Genomic DNA, 9604 nt, shown 5'->3' with positions numbered 1-9604 from the left:
TGTAACATTTCAATGGCGGATCAGAGCAGATCGGCAATATGTCATATTTTCCACACACCTCAAATAACCTAACATTCTTTTTTAGATTATGAAACTATCACTATGACTTGCAAACACATTTCACCTGATAGTATATTCCCCTCACATGAATTACAGGTGTATGTGAAAGATGTTTTTGAAGAAATAACTAGAAACACTTAAACAATGGCGTGTTGCATTTCAATGGCGGATCAGAGCAGATCGGCAATATGTCATATTTTCCACACACCTCAAATAACCTAACATTCTTTTTTAGATTATGAAACTATCACTATTACTTGCAAACACATTTCACCTGATAGTATATTCCCCTCACATGAATTACAGATGTATGTGAAAGATGTTTTTGAAGAAATAACTAGAAACACTCAAACAATGGCGTGTAGAATTTCAGTGGCAGATCGGCGAAATGTCATATTTTTCACACACCTCTGTTACACGCTAACACTTTTTTTTAAAGTCATAAAACTGTCACTATTACTTGCAAATATCTTTCAACTAAAGCTGTGTTTCCTTCTAAAATTAAACGAATGTGTGAACGAAGTTTTCATCGGCACAGTTTAATCTGTCTTCGCGGTGAATCGAGAATAGAAGCCAATGAGATATAACATACCGACTTGAAACTTTATTACAAATCTACTGTCCTAAGACAGACACCAATACCAATTATTTGACTTAAACTGAAGTGACAAACTAGTTAGCCTATCTTCTGCGTGTAGGATTTCAGTTGTTACAACACTCAGCGAACTTAAACAGCTGTTGAAAATAAACCGGGCTCAATCTTAAGTACTACGCTGCCACCATATTGGCTACACTGGTTACGTAACGACCCGAGACATACGTTCAGCGGCTTTTCGAGGAGTTTCTTCGCCCCCTCTCTATAGGCTCCCTGCGTTAAACGAGCACAACCTGGCGTGATCACTGAACGAATACGCTGCACTGACGGTTTTCTCCTGATCTACGAGCGTCGTTTACAAGTTGCCACGGGACACCCTTGAAGGGATATCTTCACTTTGTCTGCACCTTTAACACGTTAGTTACAATATATACAGCAGTAGTGTCGATCTTTAGGTTTCCATTTGATTATGCTTTGATTATGGTGCCTTCGAAATTGCTCGCCGGGAGTATTTGGGGTGAAGAGCACTAGAGGGACGTAATTTACATGGGAAGATAACTTATAAATCCACCTGTATCCCAAAATGGCCATGTTCTGATTCCTTGCCAACATCTTCTTGGATTTTTAGCACTGTTACTGCTTGCTGACATCAGACGTGACAAAACCTCAGGCCGGGGTAGAATAGGCCTTCAGCAATCCATACTTGCCCTAAAAGGCGACTATGCATGTCGTAAGAAGCGACTAAAGGGGTCGGGTGGCCAGGCTCACTGACGTGGTTGACACATGTCATCGCTTCCCAATTGCGCAGATTGATGCTCATACTGTTGGTCACTGGATTGTCTGGTCCAGACTTGATTATTTACAGACCGCCGCCACATAACTTGAATATTGCTGAGTGTGGCGTGTGGCTAACCTCACTCACTCGCTCGCTCAAAATGAAGCTGCATACATGATTACCACGTCAACAAAATATGAACCCCAAAGGAAGGTTGTTCTACCATTGTTCCACTCCTGACATGTGAGCTGGATAGCCATCTACGTGGTCGTTGTCTCAGATCTATTTCCAAGCAAACTGCTGGAATTCTAGGGTAAGATAAATCGTTCAGATCCGTTGCTTCACGGAGATGTAAAGGACGTCCGGAGACTGTCAAGAATCCAGAAATTCACTGCAAAAGCATCTGGGACTTATTTATTGATGTACATATTGTGCGGATCAGGTAGGGACCTGGCTGTGCTGGGTTGCACCTGGAGTGCGTGCACCTGTTACACCAGCCGCTTGTCACACCTCGCAGTGAAGCGTGCAAATGTCTCAGTATCACATGATGGTTTCTTAAGCAACTTTTTCCGTGATCGGTAATAACATGTCAGATTTCAGACCCTGTTGGGTAAGATGTTCCGAGACCACGTGTCTTACTTACGTTTCGTGTAACATCGGCAACCACAGCGTAGCCACCCATGAGGCATGGTATCGCCACAGACCAGCGCTATACAAGCTTGAACGTACGTTCACCCTATTTCGCCTCAGCTTTCAAGTTCTTTACCATATAGCCGGTAGGTGAAAGCGAATGATTTGGAGCTCTCCGTGATCAATAGCAGTAACAAATCTTAATCATATCTCTGCCGTTGCAACATATCTCAAAACGAAGAGATGAGTGTGTGAGATTATTCATCTTTTAATTAAACCGATCAAGTCTCAGTCATAAATGATGCAATCGCGAAATGTTCCGAGTTTCCTGCTGTCGTCTCATGCAACCGTCACTTGTTGTTAGTTTCGATCTTCTACAAAGAAAACATGGTCATTCTTACAGCGTCAAAGGGACTTGCCGGATGTTGCTTTATTTCAAAATATTCCAGTCATCAAAGGACAACCAATACATATTCAACTCGATGTAACAACGATATATACGCAGTTATATGACGACACACATTCAAGCATCAATATCCCGGACTTATTAATTTCGGCTCCTGAACTTGAAACATGTTGTGGGTCAATTTTAAAAGTAGGTTCAGAATAGTAAACGGCCCCTTCCCAACGGTGTCTTTATTGTGTAATGATTCCGCCAGTTTGCATTTATGTTCGAAGTAGTATTGGACATGAAAACAAGGTTAACCGCCTTGCATATATAGGAAGAAATATATGCTCCCAAAATCTGATAATCATTTTTCTTATCCTGTATCCCTCCACTTTCGAAACACAAAGTCCTCCTCTGCCAATTTTACCATTATAAACGAAGCACAAAGAGACATACAGTACTTACGCGTGCAGACAGAAAGAACACCATGGTAACAGTGCATTCCACTTGGACACTGAAGGACGCATATGCCTAATCTGTCGACCAACCGAATTGGGTTGAGTACAGTGAATTTAAACAGATGGCATCGTAGATGTGACACTGTTTATGAATGCACATTGCCATTTTGAAAGCGATCAAATGTAACATATGGAATATTCGCGATTACAACTTGTAAGTAAAGCACTGATTCTAGTACGTTTGGGGACTGATTTTAACAACCTAAAATGACAGATTTTCAAAGTAAAGCACATTGGTTCATATCTTCTGCAAAATAAGCCTTTGCCCTGAATGAAGGTAAAATTCACGAGTGACGAAATCTTAGATTTACGACAATCGTACGACATCTTAAGGTAACGATATTTTCAAAAATATGCTACGACAGGGTAAAGATCGATTCCAAAATCTAGGACCAGGATCTCGATCCACAAAACGTTCGTAATTATAGAGTTACGACATACCGTAACGTTACGAACGCTTTGTGGACTGGGACCCTGAACGTTGATGTCTCCACACACGACCATATTGTCCTTATATTGGTAATATTAAATGTAGCACCAATCATCTCGGTCTCGTCTCACTTGCTGCTTTTGTCGTAGTATAGGCAGTAGCCGGTGTCGCAGATGGTACAGCCCATGGAGCAGGTGGTGTCTCGGCAGTTGGGTGGACAATCTGTGTCAATATTATACAACAACTCGCATTGTCAGAATGTCCCTACAGAAAAAGGTCAATGAAACCCGTGTAACGATAGCAAAAGTATTCTAATCATAAAGCGTTACTTATTCGTAATAATGTACCGTCAATCATTAATGGTTTATATGAATACTAACCAAAGAGGAATTGTGCCTCTGTAATTGCAGATATCGACAGTACAGTCAACACCACGAGCAACAAAGACTTCGCCATTGTCACAACACGAACGGGAGAACTATCAAGTCCGAAGCCTCTACTATGCAAAGCCAATACCAATATCGCTCTACTATGGTGTTCTGTAAGGGACATAAAATGTACGATGACGAGAGCTGGAACGTACTCTGTAGGCACACTTGTGAGACTACAATCATTTGTGGCGGGATGTTAAATTGTGAGAACGGTAGGCATGAATGTTTCCATTATAGTATTGCGGCAAAGAGTCGAGTATGTTTTAGAGTTACCTTAGATGGTTTTAGTGCATGTCTATATGAAACTGTGTGTATACATATTAGTCAGTAACGAAAATGCAATTGATTGTAATTGTTGTTACTGGTTTGTAGAGATGCATAGTACGTCACACGTTTTACTTACTGTTTCCCATAAAAATAATTATTGTATTGTTATTTCTAGCCCCGAGGTTAGAATATGCCAATGTATCCACACTGTATCACCAGTAATACTTGTTCTCCTCAATACCAAAGTCACCTCTTCCGTGAAGATCCGGGTTAGAACTGATCTTCAGTAACCCATGCTTGTCGTAAGATCGACAAACGGGTGATCATAGGGATGGAACGGTAGTCCGCCGACATTTGTTTTTGGTTCGGTACACTGATATGAACTTTGATAATACGGTACGTTCGCTAAAATATCACCTTACTTAATGCACATTACTTTCGGAATATCGCGACAAATATTCCACTTAATTTAATTCTACATGACATCTACGTGTAGCCTCATTTTTGTGTCAAAGTGCTATTGTCAACAACTAATGGTAACTAGAAAATCATGGTAGGCAACAAAAAACGACTGCCATAATTTAATTCGGGTTACAAAAAGTGTAATTGTGAACATACAAAGATATATATGGATGTGTGATTATGTATTTATATATGCCGGCAATGTTCAGAATTGTAATTTTGGCCTTTCACAAATGCACAGATACTTCATTGTTTTAAATGAACAATTTTCTAAATAATTTACATGATGATGATGAGTTAACAAATTAAAGCCAGTTTACTGATATTCACGTGAAGATGTTCTGCTCTTGTTGCAAGTGCTAGCGAACATAGTTATCGATTTCAGCAAATTTTCCAGCGATAGCTATGACGGTAGTCTGTATGTAAATGGTCTCTGGGTAGACAATCCAGTGATTGACATCAACCCCGAACCTCTTACAACAATCTGGGGTTACTGAAGGTCAATGGTAGCAGAGATCTTCAAGGTTATCGCCTAGATTTAAACATTTAAATAGAGGGTACCGGGTGTGATATATTGTATGAGGGATACTGATAAGAATAAGGTCAGTTCAGACACTTTTCAAGCACCGACCGCTTTAACCTCGCGGTGTCAAGTTATAGAATTTCTCCCTTACCATATACTTTCCTATAGATATACAGCCTATGCTGATAAAGACAATAAATTCAAGCCCAAATATACCTAATAGTATATCAAGGGTGGGTCCCGGAGTGGATACGTCCAGTACATACCTGTACATGATGGCATTGTATGTAGTCCTGTAGATGAGGCTGGGGATGATAAACACAACAACGCATGGATAAGTGTCAGATTCGGACAGGTCGCGCGCTGATGGTGTCCACAATGACGAAGACTGTGCTGAGGACATGGCTGTTCAAGGTTGACTATGCCATGGCGTATGAAGAATTGTGAAATACACCGAAGTAGATCAACATCACAAACATGCAGCTATCGTGTGCCATGTTGACCAGGATCCAGGATACAACTGCTACAATGAATGCAAATGAAAATATGAAAATCATTGATTTGATCTCGTTATTCGTAGGCGCGTAGATGAGGCCAAACAGGGTACACATATACTAGACGGGGCTCTCCACTGAAAGCAGACATTTAGACATATAGACTTTCAATATGTTTTATGATAACGACAATTCTAACATGCAATGCAAATATACACATACTGATATTATTCGCTTCCCTATATTACGACCAGGCGATATTGGGCGAGTAAGTCGATCGGATAGTAAGACTCGCTGACTTGGTTGAAACATGTCATCGGTTCCCATTTGCTCAAATCGATGCCCATACTGTTAATCACAGACTTGTCTGACCCAGACTCTATTATACAGACCGCCGCCATATAGCTGGAATGTTGCTGGGTGCGGCTCCAGAGTAAACTCACTCAGCCAATATTAGAGACAAAAAGAGACCATGACGACATGGCATAAGGTTATGAATCACTATACAAAAAGTAATGATACCTGGGTACAGATTTTCGAAGTTAATGTTTCGAGAATCTAGACCCAGGTGTTCAAGAAGACGTAAACGTATCCTGCTCAAGCGATTGTGCCGGTCAAAGTCAAAACGTTTCTTGTACAAAAGGCCTTCGACCCGTACACAAGAGAGTATGTACATATAGTATGACCAGAAATCAATGAGAATTTTAGGAATATGTTTAATTGGATTTCTAGTATAAACAACCGAAACCAGCTAACCTTGGTTTCATTCAAGAGATTAGTTTCTGACGAGTTATCCTCCTTTGTTTACTTGCCAGCAGACGACATTTTCAATGATACGTTTGTATCAGCGCCGAAGTTTAACGAGTAGTGTGACATATCTGTGCTAGGGGCAACATATTCTTGAAGGAAATATGAACAGTGAGCGATACACAGATACTCTCGAGGGACTTTTACTGCTCACGTGTTCTATGGAATGTTTTTGGATTTTCCAGTAGTACAACGACCCCAAACATTCACAGACCTGGTTTCAGACCCAAACATTCACAGACCTGGTCTCAGACCCAAACATTCACAGACCTGGTTTCAGACCCAAACATTCACAGACCTGGTTTCAGACCCAAACATTCACAGACCTGGTTTCAGACCCAAACATTCACAGACCTGGTTTCAGACCCAAAACATTCACAGACCTGGTTTCAAACCCAAACATTCACAGACCTGGTTTCAGACCCAAACATTCACAGACCTGGTTTCAGACCCAAACATTCACAGACCTGGTTTCAGACCCACAGACCTGGTTTCGGACCCAAACATTCACAGACCTGGTTTCAGACCCAAACATTCACAGACCTGGTTTCAGACCCAAACATTCACAGACCTGGTCTCAGACCCAAACATTCACAGACCTGGTTTCAGACCCAAACATTCACAGACCTGGTTTCAGACCCAAACATTCACAGACCTGGTTTCAGACCCAAACATTCACAGACCTGGTTTCAGACCCAAAACATTCACAGACCTGGTTTCAAACCCAAACATTCACAGACCTGGTTTCAGACCCAAACATTCACAGACCTGGTTTCAGACCCAAACATTCACAGACCTGGTTTCAGACCCACAGACCTGGTTTCGGACCCAAACATTCACAGACCTGGTTTCAGACCCAAACATTCACAGACCTGGTTTCAGACCCAAAATTTGATAGACCAAGACGTAGACCTTAGATAGGTCAATCTATAGCCCTGACCTAAACCCAATAGAAAATGATTGGGACTTATGAGGGAAAGCGCCAATAAGAAAAATCTGACAACTATTGCTGAAATGAAACAAGGTTTGGTCCGATATTGGGACAGCATGGAGCACGACTTTCTAACTTCTTTCATCAGTAGTATGCCCTGCCGTATTGAAGCCTGCGTTGCTGCCCCTGGTGACCTGACTTAATACTGACTGTTCACGTGTCTTTGAATCTGGAGTTGTGTTCTGCTAATAATCACATTTAATACGTGAGTAATGAGTGAAAAAAATCTATTACTAACGTATTGACTATACATTTTAACTCGCTCACCTTCAAATGTGTTCTCGATGTTCGGCATTACACATGCTGCTTTTCAGTATGCCTCGAATTGAGATTTCGGGGGATGGGGTAACCTAGCTGTTAAACTATCTCTTGTCATGCGGAAGGTCCAGGTTCGATTCCCCACATGGACATAATGCGTGAAGACACATTTCTGGTGTCCCCCTCAGTGATATTCTGGAAAATTGCTAAAAGTAAACTCACTGAAATGAGATTTGCTTTCATTTTTGACAAATTGTGCTGAACGTGTACATATATATATGTAGAGTGAGTGAGTTAGTTAATATTTATCGTCCCATCAGCAATATTTTAGCCATATCATATATATGTAGATATGTGTGTGTTCATCACATGTTTTAAGCAATTCCTCATGGATCAAGGAATTAAGGTTTCCATGAATGGTTTAAAAATCAAATGCTTTAACTAAGCTCGGTCCGTTTCTGAGATCGTAAACAAATATTTAACTATAGAGAAAGGGATACGGTGGTACTTTTAAACGCCATTTAAGCGGTAGAAATTGAATATTTGATGACGACCACAGAGGTGGCGAATGAAGCGACTTTTTTGTTCTTGAACAATATATAACTTTCTTACATTTTACTTTTTACTCATTACCCAGTTGCACAGATGCCTGTGTTAGGGCACACTTTGGTCACTTTTCACTTTTACCTGTTACCGTAGCGTTTTCTCAGGAATACATGTTAGGAGAATTGTATAGTTGCCAATGGTAATAACTGAGATTGCATAGTTATAGCTGTGAGGATATTTGTTATGTGTGAATATTCTGTTGTACCACAGATACCTTGCAGGACGGAGTGTAATGCACTTTACGTTTGCACTGTATAAATCCAACACACATATTTCTAAGGCTATGGAAGAATGAATCTTGTTTAACACCTCATCAGCAGTCATCTAGCTTTTCGCGTTTGCTGTTCCTCATAAATAATCATTCAAATTTTGGTGAGTGAGTTAATATTCTAAAGTCACATCGGCGGTGACTGTGAAAGTTGTAAATTTATGATTGAATACAAATAAGGTTGGATATTATGCATACCTGTCAGCAAACATAGTTCTGATCATGCCCGAAATGAAATCCTTCAAGAAGTGCACGAGTCGATATTTGGCTTGTCCGGAAGCAACACGAGGGTGTCACGAATGGGTGTCTACAGATAGGACCGAAAGTACTTTACGGAGAATTAACGTTATAGATATATTACATGGTTCTGCCAACAATAGCAGAAAGAGGTAGAGTCGTCTTCAGTGAGTCTGTGTAATTAAATCTCACTAGTTGGAATAGCTGTGAAAGTACCATGTTGACGTCACCTCATTGTAACAAGGTGTTGGGTTAGCAACTTGTGTAAGTACCATGTTGAAGTCACCTCGTTGTAACACGGTAATACAACGGCAACGTTTGTAAGTACCATGTTGACGTCACCTCATTGTAACACGGTAATACAACGGCAACGTTTGTAAGTACCATGTTGACGTCAGCCCATTGTATCACGGTAGTACAACGGCAACATTTGTAAGTACCATGTGAAGTCACCTCATTGTAACAAGGTGGTGGGTTAGCAACTTGTGTGAGTACCATGTTGAAGTCACCTCATTCTAACACGGTAGTACAACGGCAACGTTTGTAAGTACCATGTGAAGTCACCTCATTGCAACACGGTAGTACAACGGCAACGTTTGTAAATACCATGTTGACGTCAGCCCATTGTATCACGGTAGTACAACGGCAACGTTTGTAAGTACCATGTGAAGTCACCTCATTGTAACTCGGTAGTAGAACGGCACCTTCATCTCACCTTACCACACCACACCACATGACGTCACAGGCACTCAAGCACACTGTCAGACATGACACACTACAGACCATGACACCACATTCACCCCCACACCACACCACACCACACCACACCACACCACACCACACCGCACTCGAGCCCACCACACC

This window comes from Haliotis asinina, chromosome 9 (genome assembly GCF_037392515.1).
Source record: "Haliotis asinina isolate JCU_RB_2024 chromosome 9, JCU_Hal_asi_v2, whole genome shotgun sequence".
In the NCBI taxonomy this organism is placed as follows: Eukaryota; Metazoa; Mollusca; class Gastropoda; order Lepetellida; family Haliotidae; genus Haliotis; species Haliotis asinina.
Note: the sequence above shows the minus strand (reverse complement) of the source record.